This window comes from Zea mays, chromosome 3 (assembly GCF_902167145.1).
Source record: "Zea mays cultivar B73 chromosome 3, Zm-B73-REFERENCE-NAM-5.0, whole genome shotgun sequence".
NCBI classification, from domain to species: Eukaryota; Viridiplantae; Streptophyta; class Magnoliopsida; order Poales; family Poaceae; genus Zea; species Zea mays.
This window is the reverse complement of record NC_050098.1, coordinates 181,552,783-181,567,673: the sequence shown is the minus strand read 5'-3', so window position 1 is coordinate 181,567,673 and position 14,891 is coordinate 181,552,783.

The window sequence follows — 14,891 nt, the reverse complement described above, 5'->3', positions numbered from 1 at the left end:
AAGTTCAAAAAGCGCTGCCCCCGCCCCCTTTTATACATAGGGCGCGGCGCTTCGGGAAACCCGCAGTCCAACAGTACGGTGTCAATCAACGGTCATGTCAAAAACCCCCGCGGAACCACTTCGAGCGAGGGCAGCGTCTCCACCATCTAGCGATGTCTTCGGCACCAGATGACTTAGTCGAACTGGTCCCTCGGAGGGCAAATGTTGGGGCGAAGGCGAAGACGTCACCCTCCGCTCGAGGCCTTCGCCGTGGTCGTCGGTCCAACGGAGACAAGACAACGGGCGAAGGCATCCTTCGCTCCATACAACATCGGGGCAAGACCTACAACGAGGTCATTCCCCGTGCGGCCTCGTCCAGCATGGAGGCCCACGGGTGATCCGGCCCATTGTCGCAGGCCCTGCGTGGCCACTGCGTGTTACGGGCCTAATTTGTAAAGGCGCCTCTGTAATGACAGTCTGTAACCCCACTTTATGGGAATATTCTGGGGATAACCTAGGTGTCTGAGGGCACATGCGTCCTTAACACAAGACGCTGGGCACTCGGATACCTATAAATACCCCCGCACAGTGCCCGTGAGAGGCTAGATTAACAGAGCTATTGCCATCTTGCGCGAGAACCCTGTTTACGTCACTACTCCCACCGTTGGATCCCCTTGCAGCAGAGAGCAAGTTCCAACAGAGGCACTTGTGGTCGACGTTGGGGAAGAGGAGTCCCTTGGTGACAGCGATGTTGGCGGCATCCTCATCAGAGGAGGAGTCGGAGGAACTCTCATCGGAGTCCCACTCGCGGCACACATGGGCATCGCCACCCTTCTTCTTGTAATACCTCTTCTTTTCCTTTCTTCTTCCCTTCTTGTCGTCGCCCCTGTCACTATCACTAGATAATGGACATTTAGCAATGAAATGACCGGGCTTACCACACTTGTAGCCATACTTTCTTGGAGCGGGTCTTGTAATCCTTCCCCCTCCTTTGCTTGAGGATTTGGCGGAAGCTCTTGATGATGAGCACCATTTCCTCGTTGTCGAGCTTGGAGGCGTCGATGGGTGTTCTACTTGATGTAGATTCCTCCTTCTTTTCTTCGTCGCCTTGAATGCGACCGGTTGTGCTTCGGACGTGGAGGGGCCATCAAGCTCGTTGATTTTCTTTGAGCCTTTGATCATTAGCTCAAAGCTTACAAAGTTTCCTATCACTTCCTCGGGAGTCATTAGTGTATATCTAGGATTACCACGAATTAATTGAACTTGAGTAGGGTTAAGGAAAACAAGTGATCTAAGAATAACCTTAACCATTTCGTGGTCATCCCATTTTTTGCTCCCGAGGTTGCGCACTTGGTTCACCAAGGTTTTGAGCCGGTTGTACATGTCTTGTGGCTCCTCCCCTTGGCGAAGCCAGAAGCGACCGAGCTCCCCCTCGATCGTCTCCCGCTTGGTGATCTTGGTCACCTCGTCTCCTTCGTGCGCGGTCTTTAGCACGTCCCAAATCTCCTTTGCGCTCTTCAACCCTTGCACCTTATTATACTCCTCTCGACTTAGAGAGACGAGGAGTATAGTGGTGGCTTGGGAGTTGAAGTGCACAATTTGGGCAACTTCGTCCTCATCATAGTCTTGATCCCCTACGATGGTACATGTACACCAAACTCAACAACATCCTATATACTTTTGTGGAGTGAGGTTAGGTGATATCGCATCATATCACTCCACCTAGCATAATCTTCACCATCAAATGTTGGTGGTTTGCCCAATGGGACGGAAAGTAAGGGCGTATGTTTAGGAATGCGAGGGTAGCGTAGGGGGATCTTACTAAACTTCTTGCGCTCATGGCGCTTAGAAGTTACGGACGGCGTGTCGGAGCCGGAGGTGGATGGCGATGAGGAGTCGGTCTCGTAGTAGACCACCTTCCTCATCATCTTCTTCTTGTCACCGCTCCGACGCGACTTATGTGAAGGGGATTCCTTTTCCTTCCCCTTCCCTTTGTTGTAGGACTCTCCCGATGGAGCCTTCCCGTGGCTTGAAATGGACTTTTCGCTGGTCCCCATCTCTTTCTTGGCGTGATCTCCCGACATCACTTCAAGCGGTTAGGCTCTAATGAAGCATCGGCTCTGATACCAATTGAAAGTCGCCTAGAGGGGGGGGGGGGTGAATAGGGCGAATCTGAAATTTACAAACTTAAACACAACTTCAAGCCGGGTTAACATTAGAAATAGAAACGAGTCCGAGAGAGAGGGCGCAAAACAAATCATGAGCGAATAAAGAGTGAGACACGATGATTTGTTTTACCGAGGTTCGGTTCTTGCAAACCTACTCCCCGTTGAGGTGGTCATAAAGACCGAGTCTCTTTCAACCCTTTCCCTCTCTCAAACGGTCACTTAGACCCAGTGAGCTTCTCTTCTCAATCAAACGGAACACGAAGTTCCCGCAAGGACCACCACACAATTGGTGTCTCTTGCCTTGGTTACAATTGAGTTTGATCACAAGAATGAAGGAAGAAAAGAAGCGATTTGTGAACACGACAAATCACTCTCTCTAATCACTAAAGCTTTGTGTGGAGTTGGGAGAGGATTTGATCTCTTTGATGTGTCTTGTATTGAATGCTAGCTCTTGTAAGGTGTATAAGAGTGGAAAAACTTGGATGCCATTGAATGTGGGGTGGTTGGGGTATTTATAGCCCCAACCACCAAAAATGGCTATTGGAAGGCTGCAGTCGCATGGCGCACCGGACAGTCCGGTGCGCCACCGGACACTGTCCGGTGCGCCAGGCACGTCAGCAGACCGTTGGGGTTCGACCGTTGGAGCTCTGACTTGTGGGGCCTCTAGGCTGTCCGGTGGTGCACCGGACAGGTTCTGTAGACTGTCTGGTGCGCCTTCTGTCGCTGCTCTGTCCTCTGCGCGCGTAGGCGCACATTTAATGCGTTGCAGTCGACCGTTGCTCCGCGAAGTAGTCGTTGCTCCGCTGGCACACCGGACAGTCCGGTGTGCACCGGACAGTCCGGTGACTCACCGGACAGTCCGGTGAATTATAGCGGAACGCCCTTGAAAATTCCCGAAGGTGAAGAGTTTGGCCTCGAGTGCCCTGGTGCACCGGACACTGTCCGGTGGCACACCGGACAGTCCGGTGCGCCAGACCAGGGTGCCTTTCGTGTTGTCTTTTGCTCTCTTGTTTGAACCCTTTTCTTGGTCTTTTTATTGGCTTATTGTGAACCTTTGGCACCTGTAGAACTTATAGACTAGAGCAAACTAGTTAGTCCAATTATTTGTGTTGGGCAATTCAACCACCAAAATCAATTAGGAAATAGGTGTAAGCCTAATTCCCTTTCAGTGCGCACCATCGTTTTCGTCGTCATCGGACGTCCCACTCGTATTCCCTGTGAAAGGATCACGATGCCCAAGAGGGGGGGTGAATTGGGCTTTTCTAAAAATCAACACTAATTAAAACCTAAGCAAGAGCTAAGCAAGAGCCCAACTTCACCCCAACAACTAGCACTAAGAATATAATACTAGAAATGCAACAATGCTAAGACAATACTTCAAATACTTGCTAAACAAATACACAATGTAAAGTGCTTGAATTAAGCGCGGAATGTAAAGCAAGGTTTAGAAGACTCCAATTTTTCCCGAGGTATCGAAGAGTCGGCACCCTCCACTAGTCCTCGTTGGAGCACCCGCGCAAGGGTATCGCTCCCCCTTGGTCCTCGCAAGAACCAAGTGCTCACTACGAGATGATCCTTTGCCACTCCGGCGCGGTGGATCCCTCGAGACCGCTTACAAACTTGAGTCGGGTCACCAACAAGATCTTCACGGTGATCACCGAGCTCCCAACGCCACCAAGCCGTTTAGGTGATGCCGATCACCAAGAGTAACAAGCCGTAGACTTTCGCTTGACCAAGAGAAGCCTAATGCAAGTGGTGTGTGCTCTAGGTGGCTCTCGCTAGCGCTAATGAGGAACAAACGCGGATTAAGATTCTCTAATCTCCTCACTAGGCTTTTGGTGCTTGCAATGCTCTAGCAATGTGCTGGAATAAATGTGGAGTGCAAGACATTGAATATGGTGGGTGGAGGGGGTATAAATAGCCCTCACCCACCAACTAGCCGTTACAGGCATCTCACTGCGCAATGGCGCACCGGACAGTCCGGTGCGCCACCGGTGCGCCAACGGTCATTTCCAACGGCTAGTTCTGACAGTTAGCCGTTGGACTCATGGCACACCAGACAGTGAACAGTCATTGTCCGGTGCACTGTCCGGTGCACTGTCCGGTGCGCCACTAAAATTCCTTTCTGAAACATGCGCTCTCGGGTTTCTATGAAGGGAAGCTTTTTCCCCGAACCAGCCTGGCCCCACCTAGCAGAGGGTGCACCGGACAGTCCGGTGCACACCGGACAGTCCGGTGCCCCAGGGCCAGAAACCCTAACTCTTGTTTTTCAGCTGATTCTCAAATCGGTTTTCGTTCTTGAAAGGGAATTAGGCTTACACCTAGTTCCTAAGTGATTTTGATGGTTGAATTGCCCAACACAAATAATTGGACTAACTAGTTTGCTCTAGTCTATAAGTTATACAGGTGCCAAAGGTTCACACTTAGCCAATAAAAAGACCAAGAATTGGGTTCAACAAAGAGAGCAAGGGATAACCGAAGTGTGCCCCGGTCTGGCGCACCGGACTGTCCGGTGTACCACCGGACAGTGTCCGGTGCACCAGGGGACTTCACGCTGAACTCTTCACCTTCGGGAAAATCCAGAGGCGCTCCGCTATAATTCACCGGACTGTCCGGTGTACACTGGACAGTGTCCGGTGCTCCAGGAATGAAGCGACTCTGAACTCGCCAGCTTCGGGAATTCGCTCCGCTATAATTCACCGGACTGTCCGGTGAGCCAGCGGAGCAATGGCTACTTCGCGCCAACGGTCACCTGCAGAGTCATTTAATGCGCGCCAGAGCGCGCAGAAGTCAGGCACGCGCGAGACGGCGCACCGGACACTCTACAGTACATGTCCGGTGCGCCACCGGACATCCAGGCGGGCCCAGCAGTCAGAGCTCCAACGGTCGGAACCCAACGGCCTGGTGACGTGGTTGGCGCACCGGACATTGTCCGGTGTGCACCGGACTGTCCAATGCACCATGCGACAAACAGCCTCCACCAAACGGCTAGTTTGGTGGTTGGGGTTATAAATACCCCCAACCACCCCAGATTCAAGTCATCCAAGTTTTCCACCTTCCAACTACTTACAAGAGCTAGGCATTCAATACAAGACACACCCAAGTGATCAAATCCTCTCCCAATTCCACAAAAGCTTTAGTGACTAGTGAGAGTGATTTGTTGTGTTCTTTTGAGCTCTTGCGCTTGGATTGCTTTCTTCTTTCTCATTCTTTGCTTGTGATCAAAACTCAATTGTAACCGAGGCAAGAGACACCAATTGTGTGGTGGTCCTTGCGGGGAAGTTTTGTTCCCGGTTGATTTGAGAAGAGAAAGCTCACTCGGTCTGAGGGACCGTTTGAGAGAGGGAAGGGGTTGAAAAAGACCCGGCCTTTGTGGCCTCCTCAACGGGGAGCAGGTTTGCGAGAACCGAACCTCGGTAAAACAAATCCGCGTGTCACACTCTTTATTCGCTTGCGATTTGTTTTGCACCCTCTCTCGCGGACTCGATTATATTTCTAACGCTAACCCGACTTGTAGTTGTGATTAACTTTGTAAATTTCAGTTTTGCCCTATTCACCCCCCTCTAGGCGACTTTCAATTGGTATCAAAGCCCGGTGCTTCATTAGAGCCTAACCGCTCGAAGTGATGTCGGGAGAACACGCCAAGAAGGAGATGGAGACCGGCGACAAGCCCGCTACAAGCCACGGGAAAGCTTCATCGGGAGAGTCCCGCAACAAAGGGAAAGGGAAGGAGAAGAAACCCTCTTCCCACAAGTCGCATCGGAGTGGGGACAAGAAGAAGATGATGAGGAAAGTGGTCTACTACGAAACCGACACCTCATCACCATCTACATCCGGCTCCGACGCGCCCTCCATAACTTCTAAGCGCCATGAGCGCAAGAAGTTTAGTAAGATCCCCTTACACTACCCTCGCACTTCTCGACATACTCCATTACTTTCCGTTCCATTAGGCAAACCACCAACCTTTGACGGTGAAGATTATGCTAGGTGTAGTGATTTAATGAAATTTCATCTAACCTCACTCCACAAAAGTATATGGAATGTTGTTGAGTTTGGAGCACAGGTACCATCCGTAGGGGATGAGGATTATGATGAGGACGAAGTGGCCCAAATTGAGCACTTCAACTCCCAAGCCACAACCATACTCCTCTCTTCTCTAAGTAGGGAGGAGTACAACAAGGTGCAAGGATTAAAGAGCGCCAAGAAAGTTTGGGACGTGCTCAAGACGCGCACGAGGGTGATGAACTAACCAAGATCACCAAGCGGGAAACAATCGAGGGGGAGCTCGGTCGCTTCCGTCTTCGCCAAGAGGAGGAGCCTCAAGACATGTACAACCGACTCAAAACCTTGGTGAATCAAGTGCGCAACCTCGGGAGCAAGAAATGGGATGACCACAAGGTGGTTAAGGTTATTCTAAGATCACTTATTTTTCTTAACCCTACTCAAGTACAATTAATTCGTGGTAACCCAAGATATACACTAATGACTCCCGAGGAAGTAATCGGGAGTTTTGTGAGCTTTGAATTTATGATCAAGGGCTCACGGAAGATCAACGAGCTTGACGGCCCCTCCACGTCCGAAGCACAACCGGTCACATTTAAGGCGACGGAGGAGAAGAAGGAAGAGTCTACATCGAGTAGAACACCCATCGACGCCTCCAAGCTCGACAACGAGGAAATGACGCTCGTCATCAAGAGCTTCCGCCAAATCCTCAAACAAAGGAGGGGAAAAGATTACAAGCCCCGCTTCAAGAAGGTTTGCTACAAATGTGGTAAGCCCGGTCACTTTATAGCTAAATGTTCTATTTCTAGTGACAGTGACAGGGGTGACGACAAGAAGGGGAGAAGAAAGGAGAAGAAGAGGTACTACAAGAAGAAGGGCGGTGATGCCCATGTTTGTCGCGAGTGGGACTCCGACGAAAGCTCTAGCGACTCCTCCGACGACGAGGACGTCGCCAACATCGCCGTCACCAAGGGACTTCTCTTCCCCAACGTCGGCCACAAGTGCCTCATGGCAAAGGATGGCAAAAAGAAGAATGTTAAATCCAAATCCTCCACTAGATATGAGTCTTCTAGCGATGATAATGCTAGTGATGAGGAAGATAATTTGCGTACTCTTTTTGCCAACTTAAACATGCAACAAAAAGAGAAATTAAATGAATTAATTAGTGCCATCCATGAGAAGGATGATCTCTTGGACTCCCAAGAGGACTTCCTAATCAAGGAAAACAAAAAGCATGTTAAAGTTAAAAATGCTTATGCTCTAGAGGTTGAAAAATGTGAAAAAATATCTAGTGAGCTAAGTACTTGCCATGAGACTATAGACAACCTTAGAAATGAGAATGCTAATTTGTTAGCTAAGGTTGATTCTATTGCTTGTAATGTTTCAATTCCCAATCTTAGAAATGATAATGATGATTTGCTTGCTAGGATTGAAGAATTGAACATATCTCTTGCTAGCCTTAGAGATGAAGATGAAAAATTGCTTGCTAAGGCTAAAGATTTTGATGTTTGCAATGCTACCATTTCCAACCTTAGAAGTAAAAATGATATATTGCATGCTAAGGTTGTAGAATTAAAATCTTGCAAACCATCTACATCTACCGTTGAGCACACTACTATTTGCACTAGATGTAGAGATGTTGATATTAATGCTATACATGATCATATGGCTTTAATTAAACAACAAAATGATCATATAGCTAAACTAGATGCAAAAATTGCCGAGCATGAAATTGAAAATGAAAAATTTAAATTTGCTCGTAGTATGCTTTATAGTGGGAGACGTCCTGGCATTAAGGATGGCATTGGCTTCCAACAGGGAGGCAATGTCAAACTTAATGCCCCTCCTAAGAAATTATCTAATTTTGTTAAGGGGAAGGCTCCCATGCCTCAGGATAACGAGGGTTACATTTTGTATCCTGCCGGTTATCCCGAGAGCAAAATTAGGAGAATTCACTCTAGGAAGTCTCACTCTGGCCCTAATCATGCTTTTATGTATAAGGGTGAGACATCTAGTTCTAGGCAACCAACCCGTGCTAAGTTGCCTAAAAAGAAAACTCCTAGTGCATCAAATGATCATAACATTTCATTTAAAACTTTTGATGCATCCTATGTTTTAACTAACAAATCCGGCAAGGTAGTTGCCAAGTATGTTGGGGGCAAGCACAAGGGGTCAAAGACTTGTGTTTGGGTACCAAAAGTTCTTGTATCTAATGCCAAAGGACCCAAAACCATTTGGGTACCTAAAGTCAAGAACTAAACATGTTTTGTAGGTTTATGCATCCGGGGGCTCAAGTTGGATCATCGACAGTGGGTGCACAAACCACATGACAGGGGAGAAGAAGATGTTCTCCTCCTATGAGAAAAACCAAGATCCCCAACGAGCTATCACATTCGGGGATGGAAATCAAGGTTTGGTCAAAGGATTGGGTAAAATTGCTATATCACCTGACCATTCTATTTCCAATGTTTTTCTTGTAGATTCATTAGATTACAATTTGCTTTTCGTTTCTCAATTATGCAAAATGGGCTACAACTGTCTATTTACTGATGTAGGTGTCACTGTCTTTAGAAGAAGTGATGATTCAATAACATTTAAGGGAGTGTTAGAGGGTCAGCTATACTTGGTAGATTTTGATAGAGCTGAACTCGACACTTGCTTAATTGCTAAGACTAACATGGGTTGGCTATGGCACCGCCGACTAGCCCATGTTGGGATGAAGAATCTTCACAAGCTTCTAAAGGGAGAGCACATCTTAGGATTAACCAATGTTCATTTTGAGAAAGACAGGATTTGTAGCGCATGCCAAGCGGGGAAGCAAGTTGGTGCTCACCATCCACACAAGAACATCATGACGACCGACAGGCCACTGGAGCTCCTACACATGGATCTATTCGGCCCGATCGCTTACATAAGCATCGGCGGGAGTAAGTATTGTCTAGTTATTGTGGATGATTATTCTTGCTTCACTTGGGTGTTCTTTTTGCAGGAAAAATCTCATACCCAAGAAACCTTAAAGGGATTCTTGAGACGGGCTCAAAATGAGTTCGGCTTAAGGATCAAGAAAATAAGAAGCGACAACGGGACAGAGTTCAAGAACTCACAAATAGAAGGATTGCTTGAGGAGGAGGGCATCAAGCATGAGTTCTCTTCTCCCTACACCCCACAACAAAATGGTGTAGTGGAGAGGAAGAATCGAACTCTATTGGACATGGCAAGAACCATGCTTGATGAGTACAAGACATCGGATCGGTTTTAGGCCGAGGCGGTCAACACCGCTTGCTACGCCATCAACCGGTTGTATCTACACCGAATCCTCAAGAAGACATCATATGAACTCCTTACCGGTAAAAAGCCCAACATTTCATATTTTAGAGTATTTGGTAGCAAATGCTTTATTCTTGTTAAAAGAGGTAGAAAATCTAAATTTGCTCCTAAGACTGTAGAAGGCTTTTTACTAGGATATGATTCAAACACAAGGGCATATAGAGTCTTTAACAAGTCCTCCGGACAAGTTGAAGTTTCTTGTGACGTTGTGTTTGATGAGACTAACGGCTCTCAAGTAGAGCAAGTTGATCTTGATGAGATATGTGATGAAGAGGCTCCATGCATCGCGCTAAGGAACATGTCCATTGGGGATGTGTGTCCTAAGGAATCTGAAGAGCCTCCAAATGCACAAGATCAACCATCCTCCTCCACGCAAGCATCTCCACGAACTCAAAATGAGGATGAGGCTCAAGTTGATGAAGGAGAAGATCAAGCAAGTGAGCTACCTCAAGATGACGACAATGATCAAGGGGGAGATGCAAATGATCAAGACAAGGAGGATGAGGAACGAAGGCCGCCACACCCAAGAGTCCACCAAGCAATCCAACGAGATCACCCTGTCGACACCATCCTCGGCGACATTCATAAGGGGGTAACCACTAGATCTCGTGTTGCACATTTTTGTGAACATTACTCTTTTGTTTCCTCTATTGAGCCACACAGGGTAGAGGAAGCACTCCAAGATTCAGATTGGGTGGTGGCGATGCAAGAGGAGCTCAACAACTTCACTAGGAACGAGGTATGACATTTGGTTCCACGTCCTAATCAAAATGTTGTAGGAACCAAATGGGTGTTCCGCAACAAGCAAGACGAGCATGGTGTGGTGACAAGGAACAAAGCCCGACTTGTGGCCAAGGGATACTCCCAAGTCAAAGGTTTGGATTTCGGTGAAATCTATGCACCCGTAGCTAGGCTTGAGTCAATTCGTATATTATTAGCCTATGGTACTTACCATGGCTTCAAGCTTTACCAAATGGACGTGAAGAGTGCCTTCCTCAACGGACCAATCAAGGAAGATGTCTATGTTGAGCAACCTCCCGGCTTTGAAGATAGTGAGTACCCTAACCATGTCTATAAACTTTTAAAGGCGCTTTATGGGCTCAAGCAAGCCCCAAGAGCATGGTATGAATGCCTTAGAGATTTTCTTATCACTAATGGATTCAAAGTCGGAAAAGCCGATCCTACACTCTTTACCAAAACTCTTGAAAATGATTTGTTTGTATGCCAAGTTTATGTTGATGATATCATATTTGGGTCTACTAACGAATCTACATGTGAAGAGTTTAGTAGGATCATGACACAGAAATTCGAGATGTCTATGATGGGGGAGTTGAAGTATTTCTTGTGATTTCAAGTAAAGCAACTCCAAGAGGGCACCTTCCTAAGCCAAACGAAGTATACTCAAGATATTCTAAGCAAGTTTGGAATGAAGGATGCCAAACCCATCAAGACACCCATGGGAACCAATGGGCATCTCGACCTCGACACGGAAGGTAAGTCCGTAGATCAAAAGGTATATCGGTCGATGATTGGATCCTTACTCTATTTATGTGCATCTCGACCGGATATTATGCTTTTCGTATGCATGTGGAGAAGATTCCAAGCCGACCCTAAGGAAGCTCACCTTACGGCCGTAAAACGAATCTTGAGATATTTAGTTCATACTCCTAAGTTTGGGCTTTGGTATCCTAAGAGATCCACTTTTGATTTAATTGGTTATTCGGATGCCGATTGGGCGGGGTGTAAAATCAATAGAAAGAGCACATCGGGGACTTGCCAGTTCTTGGGAAGATCCTTGGTGTCTTGGGCTTCAAAGAAACAAAATTCTGTAGCTCTTTCTACCGCCGAAGCCGAGTACATTGCCGCAGGCCATTGTTGCGCGCAACTACTTTGGATGAGGCAAACCCTTAGGGACTACGGTTACAAACTAACCAAAGTTCCTCTTCTATGTGATAATGAGAGTGCAATCCGCATGGCGGACAATCCCGTTGAGCATAGCCGCACTAAACACATAGCCATTCGGTATCACTTTTTAAGGGATCACCAACAAAAGGGAGATATCGAGATTTCATACATTAATACTAAAGATCAATTAGCCGATATCTTTACCAAGCCACTTGATGAACAAACTTTTAACAAACTTAGGCATGAGCAAAATATTCTTGATTCTAGGAACTTCTTTTGTTAATTTGCACACATAGCTCATTCATATACCTTTGATCATGTCTCTTTCATATGCTATGACTAATGTATTTTCAAGTCTATTTCACACCAAGTCATAGGTATATTGAAAGGGAATTGGAGTCTTCGGCGAAGACAAAGGCTTCCACTCCGTAACTCATCCTTCGCCGTCGCTCTGGGCAACTCTCCATCTTTGGGGGAGAGAGCCTGAGTCCAAAGGAAAAGGACTCCGTCTTTGGTATAATCTTCACTCATTTATTTATGACCAAAGGGGGAGAAAGTAATTCTAAGGGCTCTAATGACTCCGTTTTTGGCGATTCATGCCAAAGGGGGAGAGAGTATTAGCCCAAAGCAAAAGGACCGCACCACCACCTAACTTTAAAAAGAGATTTTCAATTGGTAAATTTCAAATTGGTATCTTATTATGTTCAAAAGGGGAAGAAGTTAGTATTTTCAAAACTGATATCTTAAAACCCTCTTGAACACTAAGAGGAGAATTTCAAAAAGGGGGAGTTTTGTTTAGTCAAAGGAAAAGCATTTGAAACAGGGGAAGAAAATTTCAAATCTTGAAAATGCTTCGCAAAATCTTATTCATTTACCTTTGACTATTTGCAAAAGAACTTTGAAAAGGATTTACAAAAGAATTTGCAAAAACAAAACATGTGGTGCAAGCGTGGTCCAAAATGTCAAAAATTAAAGAAACAATCCATGCATATCTTATAAGTATTTTTATTTGGCTCAATTCTAAGCAACCTTTGCACTTACATTATGCGAACTAGTTCAATTATGCACTTCTATACTTGCTTTGATTTGTGTTGGCATCAATCACCAAAAAGGGGGAGATTGAAAGGGAATTAGGCTTACACCTAGTTCCTAAGTGATTTTGGTGGTTGAATTGCCCAACACAAATAATTGGACTAACTAGTTTGCTCTAGTCTATAAGTTATACAGGTGCCAAAGGTTCACACTTAGCCAATAAAAAGACCAAGAATTGGGTTCAACAAAGAGAGCAAGGGATAACCGAAGTGTGCCCTGGTCTGGCGCACCGGACTGTCCGGTGTGCCACCGGACAGTGTCCGGTGCACCAGGGGACTTCACGCTGAACTCTTCACCTTCGGGAAAATCCAGAGGCGCTCCGCTATAATTCACCGGACTGTCCGGTGTACACCGGACAGTGTCCGGTGCTCCAGGAATGAAGCGACTCTGAACTCGCCAGCTTCGGGAATTCGCTTCGCTATAATTCACCGAACTGTCTGGTGAGCCAGCGGAGCAACAACTACTTCGCGCCAACGGTCACCTGCAGAGTCATTTAATGCACGCCAGAGCGCGCAGAAGTCAGGCACGCGCGAGACGATGCACCGGACACTCTACAGTACATGTCCGGTACGCCACCGGACATCCAGGCGGGCCCAGCAGTCAGAGCTCCAACGGTCAGAACCCAACAACCTGGTGACGTGGTTGGCGCACCGGACACTGTCCGGTGTGCACCGGACTGTCCAGTGCACCATGCGACAGACAGCCTCCACCAAACGGCTAGTTTGGTGGTTGGGGTTATAAATACCCCCAACCACCCCAGATTCAAGTCATCCAAGTTTTCCACCTTCCAACTACTTACAAGAGCTAGGAATTCAATACAAGACACACCCAAGTGATCAAATCCTCTCCCAATTCCACAAACGCTTTAGTGACTAGTGAGAGTGATTTGTTGTGTTCTTTTGAGCTCTTGCGCTTGGATTGCTTTCTTCTTTCTCATTCTTTGCTTGTGATCAAAACTCAATTGTAACCGAGGCAAGAGACACCAATTGTGTGGTGGTCCTTGAGGGGAAGTTTTGTTCCCGGTTGATTTGAGAAGAGAAAGCTCACTCGGTCCGAGGGACCGTTTGAGAGAGGGAAGGGGTTGAAAAAGACCCGGCCTTTGTGGCCTCCTCAATGGGGAGCAGGTTTGCGAGAACCGAACCTCGGTAAAACAAATCTGCGTGTCACACTCTTTATTCGCTTGCGATTTGTTTTGCACCCTCTCTCGCGGACTCGATTATATTTCTAACGCTAACCCGGCTTGTAGTTGTGATTAACTTTGTAAATTTCAGTTTCGCCCTATTCACCCCCTCTAGGCGACTTTCAGTTCTAACTTGTGAGTGAGTTCTAGAGTGACACCTAGCACTGTATGTGAGTGTGATTGTGCACCAACACTACACTAGAACTCTCTTGGTCAAACTACTCATCGACAACCCCTCTTTATAGTACGGCTAAAAGAGAATAAAAGACCTAACTAAATCACGAGTGTCCACATCTCCTTGACACTCGGACTCCGTAGTCCTTCACCTTTTGTTTCATCGTTTTAGCCGTCGCTTCGAGTTCTTATCTCTGGGATTGTTTTCACCGTTGTAGTACTTCTACCTGTAATGCGACCTAACTTACCATTTGTCTCTGCAAAACATACGTTAGTCACATATAATATTACGTTGTCATTAATCACTAAAACCAACCAGGGGCCTAGATGCTTTCAATCTCCCCCTTTTTGGTGATTGATGACAACCCTACAAGTTTTGTGAGAGTAGTTTGTTTTGAAGTTTCTGTCAATAGAAAGGATGGTTAGTTATACTCAGTAATCTTTGACAGAAAGAACGTGTACCATAATAATAAGAGTGAGCGCATACACATCATAAGATTCTTGTTCATATAAAAGTGAAGTTAAATCAATGAATCAAGAACTAGAAGACTGGTGTAAAATATAAGGTGAAAACATAATACACACAGTCAATCATAAGCAACGAGAGTATATATCGAGTTTGTGAGCCAAAAACATTAAGCTAGTATAGAGAGTAGCAAGCACATATATTACATCAAAATGACTCTCTATTAACTCTCTAACTCCCCCTAGCTCTCACAACTCATATCTCTCCCCCTTTGGCGTCAAACACCAAAAGGGCACTCGAACCTAAACATCTGAAGCGGGAGGAGGCGGTGAGGGCGCATCCGGTCGCGGTCGAGGCAGCAGAGCGAACGCCGGTGGGGGGTCAGAGTCAGTCTCGGATCCAGGATCTGTGGTAGAAGCTGGAGCTGGTACTGACTCGGACTAAGGCCGCGCTGCAGGAGCTACCGGAACAGAAGTGGTCACAGATACTGCCACAGCAGTAGTGGTAACAGCAGATGCTGGTGGCACTGGCGGCTGAGGGCAGACAGAGCTGAGAACCGGTGACGTGAAAGCCAGAGTGACTGGCCGGAGCGGAGAAG